Source organism: Microtus oregoni, unplaced genomic scaffold (assembly GCF_018167655.1).
Source record: "Microtus oregoni isolate MIOR12 unplaced genomic scaffold, Mior012 000000F_ref0000247, whole genome shotgun sequence".
Classification (NCBI taxonomy): Eukaryota; Metazoa; Chordata; class Mammalia; order Rodentia; family Cricetidae; genus Microtus; species Microtus oregoni.
In genome coordinates, this window is record NW_024543059.1 from 76,428,364 (window position 1) to 76,455,370 (window position 27,007).

The following is a 27,007-nucleotide window of genomic DNA, read 5'->3' on the forward strand; positions in this document are numbered from 1 at the left end:
CTTTCTGGATGGGAACTGCACATTCCTGAAGTGGAAGTGGCGCGAGTGAGCTGCAGAGCATCTAAGAGGATGCTCTGAGTTCTCGCCACAGGGCGTGCCTCTTCAGGTGCTTGCATTTACGCCTTAGAGAAGGAACGGTCCCTGCCAAGAGCAAAATGCTTGGGGTCATTGACTGATGCCTCCATGAGTGAATGTGTTCAGAATGTCATGCTTGGGGCTGGAGAGATAGCAAGGGGTTAAAAGCACCTGCTGCTCTTCTGGAGGACCCAAGTTCTGTTTCCAGTACCCTCGTAGTGGCTCACAACCATCCTTTCCAGGGGATCTTAAGCCTTCAGATGCACATACAGGCATGCAGGCAAAATACTCAGATGCAAATAAAATAAAATGAATACGAAAGAAAATATACCTCTGAAGGCTTGGACTGGAGATGGAAATCAGAAGTTTTCAGCAAACTCACAGTGTTTACATGTGTAGTTATTGGGTAGGTGTGGTGGCGTATGTCTTTAATTCCAACACTCAAGAGGCATAGGCAGAAGGATCTCTGTGAGTTTGAGGCCAGCCTGATCTACATAGTGAGTTCCAGGATAGCCAGAGCTAGACAGAGAAACCTGCATGAGATCCACATAGCATACAATGTGCCATCATAACCACTTTAAGTACACAGTTTGATGTCATTAAACAATACACCATCCCACAGAACCCCTTATAGCTGCAGCCCTATTTCCACTTATGCTAATCTTTCTTTCCCTCCTCTGAGCCCCTGGCCATCACCGTCCTACTTCTCAATGAATCTGATGGTTCAAAGTACCTCAGAGAAGTAGACTTGAACAGCTTTGGTCCTTTTATGGTTTGTGTCTTTCACTCCCTATGAGCCATCTCAGCCCATCCATGCTGTGGCGTGTGTCCTTCCTTTTCATGCTCATGTATGTATGCATATGCAAAGTTCGCCTGTCTGTTGATCAGCAGATGCACAAGTTGCTTTCACCTTTTGGCCATTGCAAATACTATTATGAGCATGATTGTATGTCTTTGAGACACCGTTTTCAATTCTCTGGGGCGCATGTACAGAAACAGGATGGTTAGAACAGATGGGAATTCTATTTTTCTTAAAGAATACAAGGGTTCCAGCTTCTCTGCATCCTCCCCAACACTTGTGATTTTCTCCTAATAGTGGCTATTTCAATGGATGGGAGATGGCATCTCATTGTTTGGGTTTGGATTCCTGTGATAGTTAATGGCAATGAGGATCTTTTTGTGTTCTTGCTGGTCTTTTGTGTAGCTTCCACGTCTATTTAAAGGCTTACCCAGTATTTTAAAATCAGGTAGTTTTTCAAATGTTATTGGATAATAAGTGTTCTTCATATATTATGGATATTTACTCCTCAGCATGGATATGATTTATAAACATCTTTCCCATTTTGCAACTCTGCATTTTGTTGATAGTATCTTTTGGTACACAGATGATTCTAATCTTGAATTCATCTTCTTAGTCTATTGCTTGTGCTTTTGATGTCATATCCATGCAATTATTTCCAAGTCCAAGGTCATGAAGCTCGATGTCTATGCTTTCTTCTAAGAGTTTTACAATTTTAGCTCTTACATTTGAACCTCTGAGTCATTTTGAGGTCATCTTTGCATCAGACAAAGTTCAAACTTCATTCTTTTGCTTTGTAAACATCCAGTTTTCCCAGTATCATTTATGGAAAAAGAATTGTACTTTTCCCCATGGAATGCTTGCATCATTGTTGCTGAAATCATTTGACCACAAATAAGATAGTGCGTGCTGCCGTCTCTCATTGGTCTCAATAGGTGTATGGTGTGGCTTTTGATTGCTATAGCTTTGTGGTAAGTTTTGCTTATTTAGTTTCTTATTTAATGTGTACAAATGTTTTGCTCACATGTATGACTATGTACCAAGTGCATGAAGATGCCCCAGGAAGCCAGGAGAAAAAAAAAAAACTCTGGAACTAGAGTTCCAGACTCTTGTGAGCAGCCATGTTGGTGGCAGGGATTGGACCAGGACATCTGGAAGAACAGACAGTACCCTTGACCCCTCAGCAATCTTCCCAGCCTCTGTAGCGAGTTTTAAAATGAGTCTTCTACCTTTATTCTTCTTTCAAAATATTGTTTAAGCTGTTCAGTCAAGGATACTTCACTTTCTATCTGAGTGTTTTGTTGGATTTTTTAATTTCAAAAAATTGCTGGTGGTCTTTAATATCTTTTTAATGTTTTTAATTTAACATACAAAGCAATGGGTTTTTACACACGTGTATCATTATAATTTGTTCTAGTTCATCCCTTCTCCCCTTCCATTCTATTTAAACAGAAATAGTTGCTGCCACCCTCTATGAATAAATTTATATTTAATTTTGTTACTTACTACATGTTTATGTCATTAAAGGAATAATACAGAAGCATTATTTCAGTGGTTAAGTACAGGGCAGTGTACAAATTAGAAGTACAACAAAACCTTGTAAATATTTTTTCTCAAATCACGTTTTGTATACCTTAGATACTTTATGACGAAAACCTGACTGAAAATATCAGTTTTAGAATACAACATTTCCAGTAAGTAGGGAAAATGAAAGATTGAAGTATAGACCTACCTATGTTAAGTTTCAATAACTACAATTCTGGGATTTATTTACTTATAACAGTGCTGTGAGCCTCATTTAGACACTGACGAAACTAGGTTCGGGACCAGAGGGCTTGCCTAGCAAGCATGCTGCTAAGATTTAGTCCTCAGTGCCACCAAATAAATGGCTAAATTTTAAAAAATTGCAGAGATTGATGAAACTAAAGGTCATTTCCAAAAGCCTGAATATCTCATTGAAAGTGACTCAGTGATTAGTAGCAACGCCAAAGACAAGTTCAGACTGGAGATAGCCTGAGCCCAGCATGGGAGACTTGGAGAGGGCAGGAAAACAAAAACATGTTTTTAAGGCACAGCTGGCCACCCTTCATCAGCTTCCAGATGTGCTAAGGACAAGGAGAGGGAAAGAGCAGAAACAAGGACCTTGGAGCAGGTGCATGGTCAGCAGCATCCTTGAGTTTCATCACGTGGAAGACCCCTGGAAGGCTCTTTGCCTTGTTGGTGTTCACTTTACATATTCAGCCATCCTGAAATATCCACGTAATAGACCCCCTCACTTACACCCCCTCTCACACACACCCAAGACGTTTAAGCATGCCTTGAGAGTCTATCCACAGATCTGGTAGCAAATTCTCTCTCCATAGATAGCATAGATGTAGCCTTTGTCACCCCCACACTGAAGTTCTATGAATTTGTGAGACAACTGATCAGTAAGCTGTTTTCCGAGATGAAATTTGGACAGATGAATGCATTGTTGAAGCTCAAAAAGATTATCGATCGGGTTAACAATACACACGGCTATTTTAATGCCCTAGAAGTTTTCCTCTGGGTCATCACCTGCCTTGTAACACATGAGGCTTTTTGCTCTTCAGAGTGCTCCATTTGCCTTCATTAATAAGTAAAATAAACAGGAAGTTCAAGTGTATCAATGCTGGTGTAGTCCACCAGAAGAGGGCAGCAGTGATACTCCAAGAAGAACGGATTTAGGCAGCTCTGAAGATGACTTTAAAACAGGTGGACCAGGGGTAGTGGGGAGGCATAAAGAGCTGGTGCCAACATCCTGGTTAGCATTCTAAACTAGCTCATCTTCAATTCCAGAAACACGTTCGCTAAAATTTCAGAAAATCTTATGAAATACCATAGTGTGACAAGGTGACAGATTTCTGTTAATACTGATGAGGGTTGATACTAAGAGGTATTCTGAAAAACTTGCTCTTCTTTGTAGAGATGTTAGAGAATGACTTAAAATTAAGCCTTTTGTTTCGTGCTGGGCTATATAGAAAAGCTATAATAGTTGAAAATTAACAAAAAAAAGCAGCTTATTTTCTTGGAACATTACCAGTGTCCTTGAACTAAAAGGAAAATTTTCTCATCGTATCAACAGAAAAAAAATGCAGAGTAGGCAACCAGCGGTGGCTTCCCAGATGGAGCTCACACAACTTCCATAAACACTGAACAGCAATGGAGGGCTTTTCTCAGGAGATCTAGAGATTGATACTAATCTTAAGAAATACTAGCATTAGGTCCACAGAAGGAAACAAAACAGATTATTCTTAGCTGGCTTCGAGTATTATGTTATTGCGGGGAAGAAAGATACTTCATAAAACTGAATAATTTGCTAGTTAACAATTGAGAGAATTTTTTCTTTAAGAGAGAGAGAAAAAAAGGAAATTGGTCTACATAACACCTCCAAACCAGAGTTGACATGAAAAGGGAACTGAAATGGAAAGGAGAACTTGTTTTAAATTAATTTTGGAAGGAAGGGCTGGGTGGAAGGACTGGACTCCTGACCCCTGCTTCCAACTCCTGACTGCTAAGATTACAGTCAGGGTAGTGCAATTCCCAGCTGTTGATTTTAAGGCCCATTAACAACAATATGTTGTGTTTTATTTTCATCTGTTAACTGTAAAGAAAATGGAGAAGGCCAACTTTACAGCTTCCTGAAAATCAGTAGGTATTGAGTAATAATTGTAGCAACTTTGCCAATTTACAGAGCCATGGGATATCCCAAACCTCCCTGAACGTCTGTATGGTTCAACTACGAGTCTGCCATCAGCTAACATAACAGAAGCTGGAAAACCTTTCCTCGGACCTCTCATGTCAACGGTCTCTGATCCCAAGCCCCCCTAAGTTCTCCCGTCCCTCGTCTTTACAGGCATCTCCGCCCTTCCCAATTCCCCGTCTGCTGGGTCTGGCTACATTTTGTTAGCCTCCTAGGCTACTTGTGTTTTTACACGCTCCTTAGTCTGTTCTGTTCCTTTGTTTTCTATTGCATGGTTTCCTGGGCAGGGATTGACAGAGCACTTGGGGTTAAATCCGAGACAGTCCCCAGCTGGCTCAGACTGGTTCTGGATGAGCTTCAGTTAGCTTCATCACACACCTTGGTTCTTTTATTACCCCCTGCTCTGTCTCCAAGGACCCTTTTCAACTCCAAATCTAGCTTCTTACTCCTGCTTCCTGAAACCCAGATTTCCCTCTCCACAGTTTAGGGGACCTGGTTTTCCAGGAAGAACTTTGGCTTGCCTGGAAATCATCAGTCTTTATGTATCTAGCACTGTGCCTTGGGGAAACACAGTCTGCTTTGGGCCCAAGCCTACTCTACTTTTCTCAAACTTTTCTTCTACCCCTTTTGTGAGTCTTCTCCTTGTTCAAATTCCCTCTTCTGTTTTGACTTTATTTTTGCTTCTGACATCTTTTCCTTAGCTGTTGGCCAGATATTGGCCCACAGGATAATTCTTATGAAAAATTCATTTCTCTTGAGACTGTTAACTGCTCCCTCCTCCTTCTCCTCTTAACAGAAGTGCTTCTAAAAATATTGCATGTGCATATACTTCCCTCTTTTATCTCTCTAACATTCACCCATCAGCCTCTTCCTGTCTGCCTTTCAGGGAAATAGCTACTCATTAGATTAACAAGAGCTTCTTACCTCTCCCTGGACTTCTATAGCACTTCTACTGTGCATGGAGTCCTGTCTCCTGCACTTTGAGGATTCTAGTATTTTTAATTTCTTCTTCTTCTTCTTCTTCTTCTTCTTCTTCTTCTTCTTCTTCTTCTTCATCTCCTCCTCCTCCCCTTCCCCCCCCCTCCTCCTTCTTCTTCTTTTGGTTTTTTGAGACAGGGTTTCTCTGTAGCTTTGGAGCCTATCCTGGAACTCGCTCTTATAGACCAGCCTAGCCTCAAACTCACAAAGATCTGCCTGCCTCTGCCTCCCAAGTGCTGGGATTAAAGGCTTGCACCACTACCAGGTTCTGGCTATGACAAACAAATCTGCTATGAGCATAGTTGAGGACATGTCCTGTGGCACAATTGGGCATCCTTTGGATATATACCCAAAAGTGGTATTGCTGGGTCTCGAGGAAGGTTGTTTCCTAATTTTCTGAGAAATCACCACCTTGACATCCAAAGGGTCTGTACCAGGTTGCACTTCCACCAGCAAGGCAGGAGTGTTCCCTTTACCCCACAACCTCTCCAGCATAAATTGTCATCAGTGTTTTTGATCTTGGCCATTCTTACAGTTGTAAGATGGACCCTCAGAGTTGTTTTGATTTGCATTTCTCTGATGACTAAGGATATTGAGCATTTCTTTAAGCATCTTTCAGCCATTTTAGATTCCTTTGTTGAAAGTTCTCTGTTTAGGTATGTACTCCATTATTTATTGGATTATATTTTCTTTTGATGACCAATTTCTTGAGTTCTTTGTATATTTTGGAGATCAGACCTCTGTCTGATGTGGGGCTGATGAAGATCTTTTCCCATTGTGTAGGCTGTCGTTTTGTCTTGACCGGGCACACACCTTTAATACCAGCACTCAGGAGGCAGAGGCAGACGGATCTCTGTGAGTTTGAGGTCAATCTGGTCTGTGGATCGAGTTCTGGAACAGCCAAGGTTACACAGAGAAACCCTGTCTGGAAAACCAAAATAGAAAAGAAAAGAATTGGTGTTCTTGAAACAAAATAGAGCAGAAAAGAATTGGTGTTCTCTAAGAGCGCAGAATTTATAGTAGGTAGACTATAAAGTGGAAGATATAGACACGTTTTTAAAAGTCCCTTATGCCAATAAAGTTGACACTTGTTTTTATTTCTGTCCTAGTTCGGTTTCTGTTGTTGTGACAAACACAAGGATCAGAAGCAACTTGGGGAGAAAAGGGTTTATTGAGCTTACATATCAGTCCATCATAAAGGGACGTCAGGGCAGGAACTCAAGGTAGAACCTGGAGGCAGGAACTGAAGAGGTAGAGACCATGGAGGAACATTGACTTCTGGCTTGCTCCCTGTCGCTTGCTCAGTCTATCTTTTTATAGTACCAAGGACCACCTGCCCAGAGGTGACTCTACTCCCTGCGAGCTGGACCCTCCCACACCAGTCAATAATCAAGCCATTCCTCCCATTCCTCCCCACATCCCATTTTCAAGCGCTTGCTGTGCTCTTTCCTGCTACATGGATTGCTCCATGCTGCCCACCTGCAATAGCAACCCTTTGGTTACCATTTTTGATTGAACAGGGATGGACAGCTAACTCTAGGAGTTGTTGAAACCATGCCTTTCTATGATTTTATGTCTGAGTTAAGGATGCCGTGGCTGAGTCACTGTTGAGGGCATGATTCAGGGAGGGGTCATATCAGCAGACCTGATCAGAAGCCTGGTTGGAAAGGGATACCCAGAAATGCCTGCTGGCTTCACCTCTGTTCCCTTACCAACTAACATGGTGCCTGGCACTTAGTAGGCCCTGTGAGGCCCAGGGAAAGACTGACACAGACAGCTGCTCTAACAACTTCCTTTTCCTGGTTTTACTCTTCACTCCCTGTAAGATGACTTCCTGTCCTTCTTTCTAAGAGACATGCTTTTGTCTCTCCAGCAAACCCCACCTAGACCAAAGCTAGTCGGGTGCATCTAGTTCCCACAATCAAATTAAACCTAAGAATGTCCTAACTTGGGAACCCTGTGAAACATGGTCCCACAAATCTCCTTGTTTCCAGGGACACAGGTACGTACCCTCTTGGAAACCGGAAATCTTAGTGAGCTGTCCAGAAATCACTGAGTTACAGAAGTGGGCATGCCTCTCTTTTACCATTGGGAATCTTCGATTTTTGAGATAGAGAAAAGTGCATAAATTAAAATACAACTGAAATAAAGGGATTATATTCAAAAAGGAAAACCCAGCGGCTGCCTTTAAAGGCAACCTCTGAAGAAAATGTAAACCCGATCCTAATGTGAGGGTACATTGCAGAAAGAGCCTCTATCCACAACGATCCAGGCACTATCTGATGCTGTGTGGTGGCACACAGCATCAGATAGTGCCTACAGGAAGGATCAGGCCCAGTCGGGAGGGATTTGCCCACCTGAGCTCTGGAGAGGAGAGCAGGGCAGGCCTACATTAGGCTTCTAGAATATCAACGGGCTGTGTTTGTGCTAGTGCAGGGGACTCCTGTGCAGGTTCAGCCTCTTGACTCCATTCTGTGCAGGAGATGGAAGAGAAGAGTCTTTTTTTTCCCTTCCCACCAAGCAATAGACCAGCACCCCTGCCCTGGAGGACATAGGTAAACTTATAAAGAGGGGGACTTTGTAGTTTAAAGGACCATAAGCAATCATCACAGGTTGAATAATAGATAAACAAAATGCTTGAAGGCAACTAGGAGGTTGCACACCCTTGAACTAGGTCTATGGCCTTGGTCAAGCCACCAAACCTCTAGTAACTGAGAGTTACAATACTTCACCTTAAGTGCCTGTAATTTCTTAACCCAGTGCTAAATGCTGAAAGGTCACTCCTGGGGGTGGGGGAGTGTTATGTAAGTTGCCAGTGTTTTTGTAATGCCGACATTAATGCAAAGATGATTTGTTCGTCAGAAGAAAAGGTAAATATATTGCCTTCAGTGTGGAAATATAGCGCTGCTGCTTAAGTTGAATGCTTCCTCGCTATTGCCGTCCTAACACGGCTCCCTAAATAGTAGGGAATGAAAGGGGGCACAATAAATGTCTGACTACAAGACAAACGCTCATCAGTCATGGCTGTCAACAAATCAGTCAACCAACCAACCAATCAATAAAAACTTTCCAGCTAAAGAAGCCCTGTGTAAACTATGAGGTTCCATCTTCTGGAGACCTTAAGAGCGATTTGTTAACTGTGTGACCTGCAGGTGGCGAACTTGGACAATAGAAACCCTAAACAGCGACTGCCTGGCCAAAGAAAGCTGGGGTTTGAGTTTAAAACCAAACAACCAACCAAACAAACAAACAAACAAACAAACAGAAACTCTGGTGCTCTCATAAAGGTTGATTGTGGTTTTACGACAAAAGGATTCCTTAGGATGAGAGAAAAACCTCTGAAGAGACTGTTTATCTGGGGAAGTGGTTTGACTCTGCCACACGGTTGAGGGGCTGCTAGAAGTTTTGGTTCTGGCTGAGAGTCCACACTGGCTATAGTGTCTGATGCTACAGAAAGGTGCGCCATGCGGAGACTGTAGGCTCCTTTCCCAGCAGCCCCTGCGTGGTTGCAGAAGCGCTGCCTCTCCAATATGTGGACACACCGGTACTCGATAACCCAAATCCAGGCTGTGCCCACAGTGCCTATACCTTTCTGTCTAGATAAATAATTATGCACTCCGCTGCTTGCTTGTGGCCACAGTTGAGTGTTTGTTCTTCTTTCTCCCCACGGTAACCCTTTAGAGACCAATTACCGTCCTTTATTGACATCGTTTTGCTGCCTGACAGAGATTTCCCGAGCGGCACATCGGGCATTCAGGGCTCCAAAGAGACCTCTTTAACACTCTCACGTAATCTATTTGTTCTACTTGAGAAACGTTTTTCTAAAAATTCTACCACAGAGTAAGATGGAATTTTTTTACCATCCCATGCTGCAAAGCCATTATTTGTGGGGTTGGGGATGGGGGGCGGAGATCGGTGTGGCTTCCCAAACTTTGCCTGTTCATGGAGTGGCCCGAGAGGTTTTGTTGGTCTTTTTAGCTGTGAAAGGCCAGCAACTCCCCCGACATGATAGATGGGTGACCTTTTACTGCATTACGAATCAGGGTCACCGTTTCCAAAGAGCCTCTTGGCTTGTGGGTCAGGTGGAGGGACATCTCTGAGCTTCCATGGTTCTCTGCCCTGCCATTTATCACAGGGCTGTAATGATCACCTCCACACCCTGGGCTCCCCATGAATGCGAGCGTTTGGAGTCTGCATATCAGTGTCTTAATCATCCGTTCGCTCTTTGCCTAAGTCTGGCGTGTACGCTCTGTGGACGATGAAATCCTTGTGCTTGGAGATGATGCTAAGACAGTGAAGGAGGTGAAGACCAGATTAGAAGAGGAAATAAGAGCCAACTGCTTATGGAGCATTGTACCCCATATGAGACAATATTTTTTTCCTAAGGAATAGAAAAAGAAAAAGAGAGCGGTTTATGGTGGCCCATGTCTTCAATCCCAGCACTTGGGTGGCAGAAGCGGAATCTCTGAGTTCAAGGCCAGCCTAGCCTAGTAGAGCGAGTTCCAGGGCAGTCAGAGCTACACAGAGAAACCTTGTTTCTAAATAAATAAATAACCAACAACAACAATAAATAGGGCATGTTTAATCTAATCCATTCATTTTTATGCGCTTAAGAAGCTAAGGTACAATTGAATTTTGGTGGCCGTTTCCCGGGAAAAGCTTGTGTCTCCAGAGACCTCAGGGTTGCTTGCTTCTGCCCTTTCCTAAATACCCCAGTGTCATGTCTTCAAAGCAGAATCCTTAGCTCTCAGGATGAGGCAGATTTGGTTTGAAGATTGCTTTTCAATCGTGAAGACGCAGCTCATCTATAATGTGGTAAATTAGAACCTTCCAGAAAGCTTGGAAATGATGTTACGTCAGGATGGATTTGGGGTTCAGGAGAGATGACTCAGCAGGTGAGAGATGTACTCACTGACCGTACAGATGACCCAGCATCCATTCTCAGCCCCCACTTTAGGCAGCTCCAGGAGATCTGATGTCTGTGGCTTCCACAACCACCTTCACCCTGTAAATACACCCCGACGCACGCATAGATACCCCAATTAAAATAAAATAGGTATTTTTAAAGTTATTTTTAAAAGATTGGGCTTGGATTTGAAAATACCATCAGTGAAAGACAAACCAGAGAGGGGTTGGTCAAGAAGAATGATAAGAAACACACATTGATTGACAAATAGAAACAGTGTCTTTCCATGCCACTCCCACGAAGTGCCCCGAGTAGACAGTGGGACATCTGGCATGAAACAACAGCAACGTTCAAGAACACAAGGACACACACACTGATGGAGTACAGGACTGCCGTGTCTGTCCGTGGCAAACACTCAGTGAAGACTAGTTAAATAGTCTTTGATAGTCTCTTTATCCCAAAGAGAGCCTCTGCTGCAGAGTATCACAATAGCAGCGTCGTTCATTTTCATCCACAGATTTAAAAGCCCAGCCGCCATCTTGCTTTATGATGGTGGTGGGGCTATAAGGAATGATTCTGTAGTGGATAAGTAACAGACCAAGCAAGCAGCCCATTCTGAAAAGTGTCCATTCCCGCATCCTCCAGCCTATGTGTGTAAAATTCTGTTAAATTTACATTCTGTTAACTTTCTAGCATCTTGGCTTTATTAAGTGTGGGTCACTGCTGAGTCCAGCATGACCTACCACCGACACCTGTGACGCTTAGCGTTCACTGTCAATTTGACAGACTCCTAAGGACCTATGGACATACTTGGCAAGGATTATCCCAATCACACTAATTGATGTGGGAAAGTCCATCTTAATTGTAGGCAAGACCATTCCCTGGGCAGAGGACCCAGGACTATATATATATCAATGGAGAAGGCAAACTGAGCTCCAGCAAGCATTCATTGCTTCCTGGGTCTTGGCTGTGCATGTAATGTAACCAACTCCTGATGCCTTGACTTCCGCAACACGATGGGTTATACCTTGAACTGTAAGTCAAACAACTCTTTGTGCCTCAACTTGGCATTTGTTGAGTTATTTTATCACAGAAACAGGACACACCCATGCGCATGCGTGCACTCACGCACGCAAACACACACACATTAGTACAGAACCTCAGGTGGACGACTTGGAGTTAGCAAGTTCGAACAAGAGCAACAGTGGTCCAGTGTTCCTCTTTGCTGTGGTTCTTCAGTACCCCTTTCCACATTTACTCCACAGTTTCTACTGATGTAAACTATTTTGCTTAGTTTTCCATGAACTTGACATGAACTAGAGTCATCTGGGAAGAAGGAACCTCAAGTGAGAAATGCCTTCCTCCTTTTGGCCTGTGGACAAGTCTGCAGGGCATTTTCTTGAAGGATGATTGATGTGGAAGGACCCAGCCACCGTGGGTGGTGCCACGCCAGGTTGGGTGGTCCTAGGAGGTATAAGAAAGGTAGTTCAGGAAGCCTCTGGTGTTTATTGAGCATGTTTGCCAGTAGATCTGCTACTTTGCGGGAAGATTCTCTTCATTCCTGAGTAGTATTCCATGCAGTGGATAGTCCACATTTTGTTTAGCTGTCACTGGTGAGTAGACCTTCGGGTTCTGCTGCTTTGTCAACGTGATTGATGCCTCTGGGAGCAGTTGTGGGTGACTGTTGGGATTCACATGTTTTCATTTCTATTGGGTTCATCTTCTGGAACGATCTGGAAAGATCGTTTACGACAAACTGATTTTTATTTTTTTTTCCTGAGGCAGGGTTTCTCTGTAGCTTTGTGTGGTCTAAATATTTTGAAAATAACACATTTTTAAAACATGGCAGCATCTCAACAAATGACAAACTAAGGGCTGGAGAGATGGCTCAGAGGTTAAGAGCACTGGCTTCTCTTCCAGAGGACCCAGGTTGAATTCCTGGTTGCCCACATGGCAGCTCACACCTGTCTGTAACTCCAGTTCCAGGGAACATGACAGTCTCAAACAGATGTATATACAGGCAAAACATCAAGGCACATAAAATAAAAATAAATTGTGTACAAAAAACCAAATGACAAACTAATTCTTCGTTAGATCTCAGGATTTCCCTTCAACCAGTTTTCATAGTCTATCAAAATTATCCTAGAAAACATACATAAACTTCATGAGATTTTAATAGATTTTTTTTAGATTAGACTTTTTTATAGTATTTTTTTTTTTTTTTTTTTTTTTTTTTTTTTTTTTTTTTTTTTTTTTTTTAGCCTAACACACTCTCGTGTACCTTAGGCTGCCCTTCCTTCCATGCCGTGTAGACAAGGATGACTGTGGGCCTTTGGTTCTCCTGCCATTAAATCTGAGTACAGGGACTTCAGCTGTGCGCCGCCTCACCCCGTTTATTCAGGACCATTCCTGTGCTTCCGGCATGCTATGCTAGCTCGCACTCCACGAGCTGAGCTACATTCCAGCCCGTGGTAATTTTATTTCTCTGTTGTTTTATGCCACTATTTTGTGGTCATGTTCATTCATGTGCCTGGCTGTTCGAGCTTGTGGCTCTCCTCCCACTGCTTTTCAGCAAAGGCTGATTTTTAACTTCTCTGCTTTTTCCCCATTAGAGACTATGCAACTATGAGTTTTCTTCTGGGTCTAGTTTGGTCACATTGTTTAGTTCAGAAATGTGTTGAAAAATGATAGAATTATGTCTAGAGGCTACCGAAATTTCCAACTGACTTTGAAGAACATTTCAAATTCCCCTCACTGGAAGACACAGATGGACAGAACCAAGGGGAAGAATGAACAGTCAGGGTAAGATGTTTTGTAGAGGACCGTCCAAGTCAGAGAAGCTTGGAATCGAGCACAAAATATAGTTCCGAGTTTCCTGCTCAAAAGCGATGATGCGGGTTAGGGTTTGTAATCAAACGGAAAAAAACTCATCATTTGGCATGGAAATAGAACTGCCACCTGCTTTGCAGTCATAGAACTTACTGGGTGGGCCTCAAGAAAAATCATTGATCATTATAACAGACCATCATATCAGTTTTTACACAGTAATTTTCAAATTTGCAAACTAATAACTTTATAACCAATTATATATTTGTAAGTTAGTTATCAGAAAGTAAGGAAAGCAGAGTCCACCTTGTTTGTATATAGAATGTCTTGTTTTTATAGAGCCTAATGATTAAGAGAGCATCTTTAGTGTATTTGTGTGTGTATATGTGTGTGTGTGTGTGTGTGTGTGTGTGTGAGAGAGAGAGAGAGAGAGAGAGAATGTATGTGTATGTGGGGTATGTAAGTGTGTCTGTGTGTGTATGTGTGTGTGTAGTGTGTATGTCTATATAGGGTGTGTGTGTGAATGTATGTGTATGTGAAGTATGTAAGTGTGTCTGCGTATGCAATGTGTGTGTGGTGTGTATGTATATGTGTGGTGTGTGAGTGTGCGTGTATGTGTGTGAGAATGTATATGTATGTGAAGTTTGTAAGTGTTCTGTCTGTGTATGTGTGTGTAGTATGTATATGGAGTGTGTGTCTGTGTGTGTATGTGGAGTGAGTGTGTGGTGTGTATGTGGTGTGTATGTGTAGTGCGTATGTGGTGTGTGTGTGTGCCCATGCCCATGTGGAGGTCAGAGGACATTTTGTGAGAGTCAGTTCTCTCCTTCCTCTCTGGTCCTTGGACTTGGCAGCCAATACCTTTTGCTTATCCACCTCACCAGCCTTCTTTCTTTACCTTTAGCTCAAATGCACACACACACACACACACACACACACACACACACACACACCCGCGCATGCTTTTTCTGCAATGTTATACAGTTTCTAGTGTGTCCCATGTGTTGATTTTCAATCCCTGCATTATTTAACCACTGCTTCGCTGGATGTGGTCAGTTCACCTGTCTTTGTGGGAAAGCGAGCTACCTACAAACTGCAAGCAAGTTTAGTGCTATCCCATGTGAGAGTCCAGGGGCAAGGCTGGTGACATCACCAGGCCTGGCTCCCCTGCTTATTTGGGAACAGAGTCCCTACTCAGAGCATGTGGTTAGCACTTGATCCTAATCAAAGGACCCCAAATGCTTGGATCTAGTTCATTTTAATCTTAGCTGAAAAGAGTGTAGATGGACACTTAGGGCAGAGTGAAGGCAGCATAATATCTCCCCTTCAAGTGCTGCACAGCCTTCAGAATGCGACCTGGATTTCGGCCTCGTAATTCTCCTTGAAGCAAACAGAAGGGTCTCACAGCACAGAAAGCAGCGGTTTATGAGGCCAGTACAGACAGCCGCACAAGAGGACTCTGTTCATGGTCTTCAAAGTGAGGCAGCGATGGCATGGTTGCTGCTGTGGCCACATGTAATATCGCCTGTAGCTCTTTAAAGAGGATTAGCCCAGCGTGCTGAGAGCATTCAAAGCTGGATTTCATGTCGGGCTGAATATGCTAATGAGATGGTAATGTGTACGGCAAACATTTCGTAATATCAAATCCCTTCCAAATCAGCTTTGTCCCTCCCACAGTGGGAAACCAAACTTCATCTTATCAGAAGGGCTAGTTCTTTCTGCCTCGTGTATCTGCCTGGATAAAAGATGAAGTTCAATATATGTGCATTCATATTTAAGCTAAATTCAACTCCAATGTAAGCAGAAAATCAAAGGCTGTTTATAGACAGTCATTTAAAAAGAATTTTACTAGGTCCCTCTGCCCCCAGGGGTGAGTGTAAAATACTCCATCCTTGTAGAAAGCAATAAATACATTGCTGTAACTTCGCTTTAGAATTTCTTTTTGTGATTCTCTCTCTCTCTCTCTCTCTCTCTCTCTCTCTCTCTCTCTCTCTCTCTCTCTCTGTTGAAAAACACTGCCTCATGACTTCCCAGGTCTTGTCTCCACTCATCCAGATTTGAGATTTGCTGCTTTTGTTTTTAAGCTTGCTGTGTGCTTGGGGGATGATACATAAGTTGGTTCCAACTTAGTATTTCCGTTTCAGAGCCTCTTTGGCATGGCCAAGGTGAATTCTTTGCAAGGCTGCAATTACAATCCATGTAGCTGCATCCAGCATCCTTGCATCCATGCACATGGATGACTGAAAACCCCCTGAAGACTTCATCTCAATGGCTGGGAAAGAGAGAACCAGCAAACACATGGAACCCAGTGCCTGTGGCTCGAAGTCTGATGCGTGAGCTTTTGTTAGTTATCATCATCTCACTGCACTTGACTGAGGAGCTTAGGCTTCCTTAGTTTTTGTTGGTTAGAAATGGTGTCCGTGTGTGCGTGTGTGCGTGTGTGTGTGTGTGTGTGTGTGTGTGTGTGTGTGTTTATCGAAGTTTTGAAGGGTTTGTCTGTGGACACAGAGGGACGGTGATACATATTCATGAAAGGCTGCGCTCTCCACTCCATGTTAGCTCTGACAAAGCCTGAGCTGTTTCACACAGCAAGCTGACTGGGGTTGTGTGTGGGGGGCTGCATGGCCAGATTAGTGCAAACAGTGAGCCCACTCCTCTGCTTGTTAGGCCTTTTCCTGACAATTTCCCCAATTGTCGCTTGTGACAAGGCTGTCACTAGGTGATGGCTTCTTTTGGCCATTTTGAGATAAAGATAATTTCCTTAACTTCCATTTTATTTGACCACAAGCACTGTGGTTGAGAGAGGAAGTCCTTCCGCAGTTTAGGGATCAGGGCACTGTCACTTCAAAGGCAACTTTGATCTAAAAATATGTGCTGTACCAAATTCATTATGTCTTTCCTTAAAGAGCTTTTAAATTTATTGATCTTCTCCGCAATTATTCTCCTTTTACATCCAGTAAGGATGTATGAGATGCAGTGTTGGAAGAGCCTAAGGAGAAGTTGGGGGCTGCAGCCAACTGGCCGCTTCTAAGAACCGAACAACAGGTGCTTTTGTTCCCCCCTTGAGCCTCTGCTGAATCCCTGAGCAACAGAGCCCCTCTGCAGCTTGCGGACGCACACTGATATCGGTACCAACAGAATAAGACAAAACGACGTTTGATATTGCAGCTCAATATAGGAAAAAAAATTCTATACAAAAATGGTGCCAACAGTTGTCTGGCACCCCCCTCCCCGCCCCCATTGTGCCCACGATTTTGAAGGCCAGCTCACAGGGACTGTGCAGGGATAGCACGGCCTCTTTGTTGATGAATAATTTGGCTACCACCGGGAACAGTCTTCCCCTGGGCTGAGGGTTAGCTTGATTAAGTTCATATAATTGGATTGATGGAAGATTATACAAAGCAGAAAAACAAGAGGATAAAAATCTCTATGTGAAAATTTCCTTTAAAGTAATAAGAGCCCAGGACTAATCTGGGAGATGACAGAGGGAGGAGCAAGGAGGTGATGCGGTCGAAATACACTGTGTGAAGTTCTCAAGGAATCAGTACAAAATATTTTAATGCACAAAAATGTCACTGCTCGTAGGAGAAAAAGTCTGGGTGATTTAAGAAGAATGTTTTTTTGTGGCATCTTTAATTTGCTTTCAAATAGTTCTAATCCATACACACGCATGGAATGCGCATGTAAATAAGCATGTTCGGCAAGTGTTCTGCACAGGGTAATTAGATTTCATTATCCTTTGAACTTGGCTGTGTATTTAAATTTTTCATCATACAAAAACCATCTTCAAAATAAAATGTCGGGGGGTGGGGGGAGGGACAAAAGCTTCAGCGTAGGAACACTTATGACCTGGGGAGCAGGCCCTCTTTCTGGAGACTTTGCTGCTCTCAATTCCTTCTGCTCTTGCTGTTTCAAGATGCGGATATGTGAAATCGCTGTGGTTTCAACAACACCTGAAATGCAGGGTGGAATAGTTTCCATGAGAAGTATCACGATCAACCATTCGCTTCTTGAATATCACATATAATGGTCAATTTTGGACTGAGCAAATGGCTGGTGTTCATTCCCGCAATTGAGAAAAGTTTAAACAGCTTAATCCAAGTTTTCTTGTCCCTAGTGCTCTTATTTCTCACCATTTCAGAATACCTAGGTAGTTTTGGTGGTTAGTAAATTCATTTCAGCACGCCATAATTTCAAAGTCTTAGTCGTTCAGGAAAATATGTAATTTCTTCTCCCAGTGTTGGGAATCCAAACCTAGGGGCTCTTGTCTGCTACCAAGTTACACCCCTGATTTGTAAGCATGTTGAAACATGTTTAACACATGCTGTCAAATCATGCTTTTAGGCTCCGGAAAGAATGGAAAGTGCTTCTTTTAAAAAAATCAGGTCTTTGAATTTCCCCAAATGCTTGTAGTATAAGACTACCATTGCTTTGAAAAGCTGGTTTGGCACCAGGGAACGCGTGCTTCCTAGGCATCAGGATGCCCATGGCTTTCTCAGCAATGCCAGGCAATCCGTGTTATGTCAATTCATCCTGATTGAGAGGGAGATAGTATGGTTAGCTCAGATTTATGCATGAGGAAATTGAGGTCCATAGAACCCAAGTGATGTGGCCCTTTCTCACATCTGGTCAACGGTACAACCGGAATTCAGACTCAAAAACTTGGGATCTCAAGCCGTGTTGTTACCACAGGGTCAGAAGGCACAGGGCTCACAATACATGAATGGGCCGGTTTGCTGCTTACACCAGGCAAGGGAAAGTGTGTCCTATGTACAGCCCCAGTTCCTTGAGCTCCCCAGGCTCAGTGTCCCTCCCTGTGTGCTCCGAACGATGCGAAGAGAAAGAGAAAGAAGGGCTGAAGAGGAACCATCGCTTCTCTTGAGTTTATCTCGTGTCCTTTCTCCCTCTCACCGACAGAGATCGACCTCTGAAGTCTGCTCGGTGGGGACAGCAGGATTCAGCATCCACAGCTCTGTCTCATAAACAGCCCCTTCGTTACAGAACTCTGATGTAATTTCTCTTGACGGTCATTTAAACCTGGAAACCTTGATTTGGCTCTCCTTGTGAAATCGGTCAAGGGAGGAGGGATGTGGTGGGGTTTAAGAAGGCCCTTTTTTGTGTGTGAGGGGGGAGGGGGAGGACCTCTGTGTTGCCTTAGAGTTCACCTGCTCTGTGACATGCAAATGAACGACCAAAGCTGGCAGCCAGCAGCCCCATCAACCTGCCTCAGAGGAGACAAAAGTAAACACGTCCTCAAAGAGATTGAACTGAAATATGATATCAGCTGCAAGGGAGGACCATCTCCTCCGGTCAAATGAGAAAAAAATCATATTATCCTCACTGCAGTATACAAATAGCTTGTAAGCCGCATTGCCCATCTCGGATGGCGACTATGAAGTGCTAACCTCGCGGCTGCAGGCCAGCCTGATCCCATCTCCAAACACAAACACTTCTGCCTCGGTTTTGGCTGGGGGCAGTGCACTGGCCTCCCAACCCCCCACCTCCCCGCAGTCTCCCCCCCCCCCCGTTAATTGGCTGAGACCACCAGAATTTGGAGGACACAGATGTCACTGATAGTTTTCCTAGGGAACACATTCATGCCCATCTGTTGCAGCCTAGAAGGCTGTTCATATATCCACAAGGCCTTCATTTAATTCTTGTCAGAAAGTAATGTAAATCCAGTTTACCTCAGAGGTCGCAGCCGAGATTTATGCCAATGAGCCCCCTGCAATTTACACACACTGTAGTTGTATAGGATGAAAAGAAACCCTTTCATGTCGGTGCATACTAACCAGAACGCCTGCCTTCCGAGAGGCTTTTTGACTGAGCTTTCTCCTGATTTTAATACAGCCCATGCCAGTTGGTGTACCCAGCTTTAGAGGGGAAAAAAAGAAGGGGGAAAAAAAACCCTAATCTTTAAAGTTTCTTCTTTTATAAGAGGTGAAGGCGAAAGAGAGAAATCTTAGCAAGAGGCAGTATCTAATCTGTAATTATCTGGCAAGGGACGGGAAGCCCCCGCCCTTTGATAGAGGCTGGCAGGAGAGCTGTTCTGGCTTGAATTATTGGAGTTTGAGGGCTAGAGAGAATTCAGTTGTGAGCAATTATCATTCAGTGTGAAAACGGTAGAACTGCCCCGTTGAATTAGTTCTGCTGACTTCTCAGTTGTCTCTATTTAGTATGGACGGAGGGGACGGTGGGATTTGATGAATTTTCTTCAGACCAAGATAGGCAGAAGTTCACAGGTAAAGTGGAAGAGTCGGTGCCGAGAGAGCGATTTTAAGGGACGCCTGAGAATGGTTCAGCGAACGTCCACGGATCATGTCGTTCTGTGTATTGATACATTTGGAAATATTCGGGTTTGTGGCCATAGGTTGTCGGGCAAAGGGCTTTGAAAAATACCCTCGGGGTCAAAGTGTTCTTGAAATTCTGAATACACCCCTTTCAGGGTGTATGACCTTGGCAGGACCCTCAACCTTCTCATCTCTAGAGTGGGGATAAAGCCAACAGCCCACAGTTTCCTGTCTGGGTGGACAGCACAGTATCTCAGGCACAGAAAGGACTTAGCTGCTGGCAGCTCTCCCTTCTCACCTTTGTCCAGGGTGGCAAGTGTTACAATGGTACAAAATCTCTCATCGTTTCGATCGCTACAATGCTTTTCCACATTTGCAAAAGCAACATGTTAAAGGGAGGATAGAATGAGAGATTTTCTTTTCCACAACTCATCTTTTTCGTTTGTTTGTTTTTGTTTTTTCAGCTGTTTAGTTTATTTTGTCCTAGAGAAATGCTTGCCTTTGGGTCAGAGAAAGCCTGGCCGTTTTCCCCATTGAGTCAGAGCCTCTGATTTCCCAGGACAGCATTACTAGGCAATGTGCTTCTGGGGTGCTGTAAATCATGCCCATTTGCTTCTGCCAATAGCTTTGAAGTACGTGGGGTGATTATTTTGGACATTTAACCTTTTGTTTGTATTTCGCTTTCGGTAGGATTAAATCTCGGTTGTGTTTTCCAAGCACACCCTAACAGGATCTTGCACCGGAGGAACCTAAGAATGTTCTGTTGGCAGGGGCTGGAGGCAGTTGGGCCCTGATTGAAAACACAGTGTGTTGTTCATCACACATGGAGTAGATACTCCAAGCGTGCACTGTGTGGGCTTAATTGCAGAACTGGATGGGACAGGCATTGCATTTTGCGGGCTAATAGTCACACTATAGGGGCTGATGTCCAGGGTTGTTTACTAGCAAAACCGGGGGCCAGAACAAAACCAATATAGCTTCAGAATGGAGGCTGGGAGGATGGCTCAGTGAGTAAGAATGTTCATTGTACACGTAGGAGGGTCCGAGTTTGAATCTGTAGCACCCACATAAAAAAAGTCATGTTGCACTAAAAGCTATTATAAATATATTATACACAGTATATAATATAAGTTCTTTTCTAACCTATTGGCTTCAAATGAAATTTGATGTGAGAAGCCACACTATAAAGCAGCCGGAAATGAGCCAGCTCTGAGGCCTTTCTGCCAACCACTCATCCCGTCCATCTTCTCTCTCTTGGAACGTGCAGGTTTTAGAGTACAAAATGCTTTGTATAGATGTGCACTGTTTGCCCATTGTGATTCCACAAGATCAGCTGCGGGGGAAGCCATGCGGGCTGTGCACATAGCGGTGTGGATGAGATGGTCTGCAGGGCATGTTCCGCTTCCTGCTAAGTCAAGTGCTTCACTTAAAGTTATTACTGGATTTATTTCAAGGGGGGGGGGGTCTACTGTGCTCATAAATAAAGACCCCGCTCCCGGCTGACTGTATTGAGGTCTCCTGGGAGGAGATATATTGCCTCCTGTCAGGGTTAATCTATAAACACCTTCAGTACTTAGACCCCATTAGTCTTTGCTCACGGTCTTTTTTGGTCCCTCTGGAGTCATCTTGTCACTTGCATCAGGTGAAAATTAGGATCCTCTTTCCCCAGGAAATAGGCATCAGTTAGCGTTTTGGTGCCTTCCAATTTGAGGTCCGAGTACAAGCCCTTCTGCCTGAAGTAGACTGGAATATGAGCGTATATGATAGAAACACTAGTCAATTTTTCTATTTTGGGGTGGGATGGTTACTTTCTTCCCCAGAAATAAAAATAGATGCAGAGCGATTTCATGTTAGGCTGTGGTGGACTGGATGTTTAAAAGCACATGTCTAGCTCCTGCCACGTAACTCTGAGGAGCTGTGTCAATTTAGACCATCACTGAAACGTCAAAAAAGAAATTGAAAGTTTTTTTAGTTATATGTGTGCCTATGTGCATTTTGCGTGTGCCTATGTGAGTAGATACACACATGTGTGCAGGTGCCCTAGGATGTCAGAAGAGGGCACCAGGTCCACTGGAGCCAGAGGAATGGGCAGTTCTTGGCGCTGGGATCTGAGCCCCAGTCCTCAAGACTGAGCACCCGGTGTTCTTGACTACTGGACTGTCTCTCCGGTCCCCAGACTTTGACTTCTCCATTTTCGCCGAAAGACTACATTTCTTGCTGCCAACGGTATAATGAACTCTAATTAATGTTGTCATCAGAATTTTGTAACATTAGGATTACAAACCCAATCCTTCTATTTTCTGAAGGTTCTAGATGTCTGTGCCTCCCTCCCAAGTCAGGCAATGGTAAGAAGGACGGTATAAGCTGTAAAGTTTGTCTCAGTTTGCACCACCTGGTCCTGTGAGCCAGACCTGTGCTCTAGGGAAACGTATTCAGAAACTGAATCGCGTATGTGCCCACTTCCATATATTTGTCATTGATGTTGAAAAGGTTTATTTTGATTCTCTTGGCAGGCTTCAAAATCACCACATTGCTGTATGCATGATACTGTGTACTGGTAAGTAAATGCTAAATGTCATTGCGGAGTTTACAAATAGTCTGTCTGAAACTTGTAAATTAGCTTCAAAGTCAAGCAATAAGAAAAGTCTAGAAGCCTGTGGTGGCGCACATTTTTAATCCCAGCATTTGGGAGGCAGAGGCAGATGGATCTCTGAGTTCAAGGCCAGCCTGGTCTATAGAGTGAGTTCCAGGATAGTTGGGGCTACACAGAGAAAATATAGGGGGAAAAAAACCCCACAAAAAAACAAAAACAAAACAGAACAGAACAAGAAGAGAGAAGTCTAGAAAGTGTAAAAATTGTGTAAAAGTTGATGTATTTCATTTTTTTTTACTTTTATTTATCCATTTTAGCATTTCTTCTGTGTCCCTGTTACTATAACTCTGGCAGATATTTCTTCATTAACTGAAAACAAATGGTTGAATTAATATGAAGCCTGAGATCAGCAACCACTTTATTAGAGAAAGGAGGAAATGAGTTCCTCCTGCAGAGCTACCAAGAAAAGAAACTTAGAGCCATTTGAAATCTCACAGAAATCAGAGCCAACAGCTGGGGAGCCGGCTCAGGGGAACAGTGCTCACTACAAGCCTGAGGAGTGGACTTTTGATCTCCATGGCCCACATCAGCCATGACCGTGGCTGTGACCCATTTCCGGGAATATAAGGACAGGAGGCTCCCTGGTGCTCACTGGTCAGCTAGTCTAGCTCCACTGGTGAGCTCCAGGTTCAGTGAGAAGCTGCTTCAAAACTAACAGGGAAGCCAACAACTGAGGAAGACACTCAGTGTGCGCCTCTGATGCTAACGTGTGTATGAACACACACACACACACACACACACACACACACACACACACCAGCAGAATTCTGTCGCTCTGAAACTCAACTCATTTTTTCAAATGAACCTGATGACTTGAGGGCCCAGAGCTACAGGCAACAGGATGAGCTATGGTTTCTAAGAAAAGCTGTGGCTTAACAAAGTCCCACATTAAAGACTCTGCCTTTGTCTGTACTATAGGATGCTTAAGGAACAATAACAATTAGATGAGCTGTCACCTCTCTGTAGACCTTTTTAGAGGTTCTTCCTTCAGGTCACTCAAGAGCTATAAAATCCTATTTGTTCCTTGTCCTGAAGAAGCCCTAAGTGCTAAGCCTACCGAGCTGCCACAGGACGGAAGGGGTATGGTGGGTGGACGACCTCCTCAGACCGTACCTCTACCTGTGAGCTCAGTGACACAAGTAGCTCTCCATGGTGGCATGGTTCTGCCTCTAGTCTGGACATACAAGTCCACTCTTGTTTCCAAGCCAGCAGAGGGCTGCCTGCCAAGAGCCATCGTTCGCTGGTGACAGACACACCCTGTGAATGACGCAGCCTCATGGTAGATTTTATGTCAGCTCAGGGCGATGGTCCAGTGCATTGCCAGTCCAGGGGCCCAGGCCTGGTGCCTTTGAGATTTTTAAGTATAAAATAAATAGAATTGGCATGTGCTTGTGTGTTTGTGTTAGAGATAAGAAGAAGGTGAGGGGCTGGTTGCTGCTGCCTGAGCTGCAATCCTTGGACACTCTTCTTGGACACTGTCAGTCATTTAGCCCCGCCCCCTTTCCAACACCCCGACAGAGGGGGCTGAGAGCCTAAAGGCAAACAGCCGATTACACCAAGTTGGTTGGGCTTGGATGTTTTTTTCTTTCTTTTTTAAACAAATAAAACACATCTTTCTCTTCAAAAATGTCTAACTCCCCATACTTCTCGAGTTTGCTAACTGAATTTCTGTTTGTTAACTAAAGGTGGTCCTGAGGAATTATTTAAAGAATAGTTTCATTATCACGTAGCCAGTATTGGTTTTAAAATATCCAGAACTTTAAAATTTGAGTGGCTGAGCAATTTTCTTTCTCAAAACCGTAAATGCTAATGAAGTCAAGCAGGATACAATGGCCTGCCTGGGTCAGTGTAGAGGAACCAAAGGACCCTTTGGAGAAGTAGTGTGGGATCGAAGGGTTTGGGTGGGTAGATGGTAGCACAGCAATATCTTGATGGCAGAAATGTAGAAAAGTGGGTAATTTTTTAAAAATTTTAAACTTCATTTTATGAAATTGTATTGAACGCTACCATGGAAGTCTATGAAGCATTTATTACTTATTGAGCAAAGATTTATGTTTTATGTCTATTTACGTCTGTAATTCAACTGATCCCTTAAAACTGTGAGATTTATCCTATCATGCCTCTTGCAGACAAAGAAGTCAAGTCATGATTTGTCTAGCATAATTTAAACCCTGGAATCCTGGCTGTACCCTGCAGGTGCCTGTCTTGGCTGTTGGTTAATGAGTAAAAGTGTGATCATAATTCTTTGTTTCCACAGCGTTCTTCTCCCCCTCCTCCCCGCTATAATTTCAAAGCCCACTCATCCCTTCTCTCCTTAAACTTTTCTGTTGTGCACTGCTGCTTACATCAAAATCTATGCGTTCTGTGAGAAATTAATGAACAGTTCTGACTCTGACCGTCAGAATTATAATTACAGATTCAGAAGTATTTTGTTGCATGCTGAGCCTTTATTTCCACATTTATTGCTCTCATCAAAAGTGTGCATTGCTGGGCTAAAGAGATGGCCCAACAAGGAAGATCACTTGCTGCTCTTCCAGAGGATCCAACACCTGGTATTGGGTCACTGACAACCACCTAAAACTCAAGTTTCAGGAGACCCAGTGCCCTCTTCTGGCCTCTGCAGGTACTGCATGCACATGGTGCACATACAGTCATCAGCCGCACCTACATACACAGAGAATAAAAGTAATTCACTTAAAAGTGTGCATTCCTACACATCCCTGGCAAGTTTATACCAGAGTTCCCTGTGTGGCATTTTCATGTATGACACTCTCACCTGGCTTTCCTCTTCCAGTCCCCAGAGATATGCAGCATTTTTGCATTTTTTTTTTTTTGCCATCTGACTGTTAATATAAGTCAGACATTTCCACCCACTGCAGTACAGTATATACTCAGGCTACCTCATTTCTTCTCCTGACAATTAACTCTCTTCCATGAAGTTATCCTTGCTGGGCTTTCCTCTCATCTCTGGTACTATTTAATGGGAAATGAAGTAGCCACATGTTTTGAAGTCCAGAGTCCCGAACATTTTAAAAATCTTGATCTTCTCAGCTTCCTCTCCTCTTCAAGTTTATTACCCTAGAGTTTGGGTAGTCAGTGTCTGCCTCTCAGGAGCACACCTCAAATGAAAGCCCTTCAAAGCTTTTTAAAAAATATCTTCCTGCTTCATGAATGCCCCTCACCACTTGGTGTCTCTGGATCAGGAGACATATGGAGCACATTTCTGTGAGTGCCCTCCTGTCACTTAGGGTGCAAAGATGCTCCTGGAAGGACCATTTCAAAGCCATCAGCTTAGGAGCCTGGAGCCAGGACCAGATGGCAGGCTTGACTCACCTTGACCTGAGACGCAACTCTTCAGCCACGGGGCCAGGCTAATAATTCTTCAGATGTCACTGTGGCTGATGGAGCAGGTAACTGTAGCTGGGAGAAGCCACAACAGCTCCTGCAGTGTGGCCTTTTCCTTTCTCCTCTTCTTCCTTCCTGGGGCCACTGCCTAACCTGTTTGTGACCCAGAACACTCTTATTGCACCTTCTTGCACAGCAAGTTTGGTAAACACACTCAGAGGCAGGGAACTGGAGAGGGCGGACCCAGGACAAGAGAGGCAAAGGTGGGAGGCAGCTTCACCATCCAGTCTCCTGTTTCAGTAAGGTATGGCCCACAGGCTGAAAATTGGGTAAGAAGGGGTTGGAAAAAACTATTTTAGCTTAAAATTTTTCATAAAATTTATTCATCCTTAAAAAAAAAATCAAAGCATATTTTTGTTTTGTTTTCTACCCAAACAGATCACCAGGATGAATGAAAGGTCCTTTCGGTCTAGAGTTTGTTTACCTAGGGATTCAAGCTGCCCCGCAAGGCTTCTGGAACTTACTCATCTGTCACACGAGTCTCCTCCTCACATTCTCTGCCCGTGTCATTGTCCAGATCCACCTCTACCACAGTCCCCTACCCAAGAGCTTTTTCTGTTCTGAAAGGTTGACTCCAACTATTTCTGCCTGGAGTCATGCTTTGGTTCGTTGACTTTTTTTTTTTTTATTTCCAACACTTTTATTCTATTTGTTTCAAAACCCCAATTTCCTTGATGAATTTTCTTCCATGTTGGTAACTTTCTCATCCATCTTGCTGACATTTGATTTTATATTGTTCACATTCATTTCCAAGCCCTGGATTGAGTTTGTCTTCTTGTACATATTCCTTTTGAGATTATTGGTCATTTTTTTTAAAAAAAAAACAGCTTGAAGTTTTGTTTATCTATTTTATGCATATGGGTGTTTTGCCTGCATGTTTGTCTATGTTACACATGTGTGGCTGGTGCCCTCAGAGACTAGAAGAAAGTGTCAGATCTCCTGAGACTGGAGATGCCATGTGGGACCTGGGAATCTAACCTGGGTCCTCTTGATTCCATTCATATACACACAAATACACATGTGTAAGCAGACACACACACACATGCATGCACCTGAATATACACACACATACAGAACAAGGGATTTTTTTTAAAAAAATCAAGTATTGAAACAACTTCTTTCTGGGTCCTTAAAAATCAAATAGCCTTGGGGAGGGTTGAAGCGGGGAGGAGAGAGGCAGGGAGGGGAGCAGAGAAAAATGTAGAGCTCAATAAAAATCAATTAAAAAAATCAAATAGCCAAGTACACAGATCAGTTGTAGAGTGCTTGCCTAAGATGGGTGAAGTCCATGGTTCAATTGCTAGTACTGGATAAAGAGGGAAGGAGAAAAGAAAGGAAGAAAGGAAGAAAAAGGAAC

General features: G+C 43.5%; 1 protein-coding gene across 2 annotated transcripts in view; it reads left to right on the forward strand.

Annotated features, from left to right (window-relative positions):
* Alpk1 (alpha kinase 1) overlaps window positions 1-27,007 on the forward strand; it is an 89,615-nt gene that overhangs the window by 4,933 nt on the left and 57,675 nt on the right. The window contains exon 2 of one of the 2 annotated variants that reach the window (XM_041646839.1): window positions 22,106-22,149. The exons of the other annotated variant lie outside the window; for it this stretch is intronic. The gene's annotated coding sequence lies outside the window, so the exon portion shown is untranslated. The remainder of the gene's footprint in view (window positions 1-22,105; window positions 22,150-27,007) is intronic. 2 annotated transcript variants of the gene reach the window in all.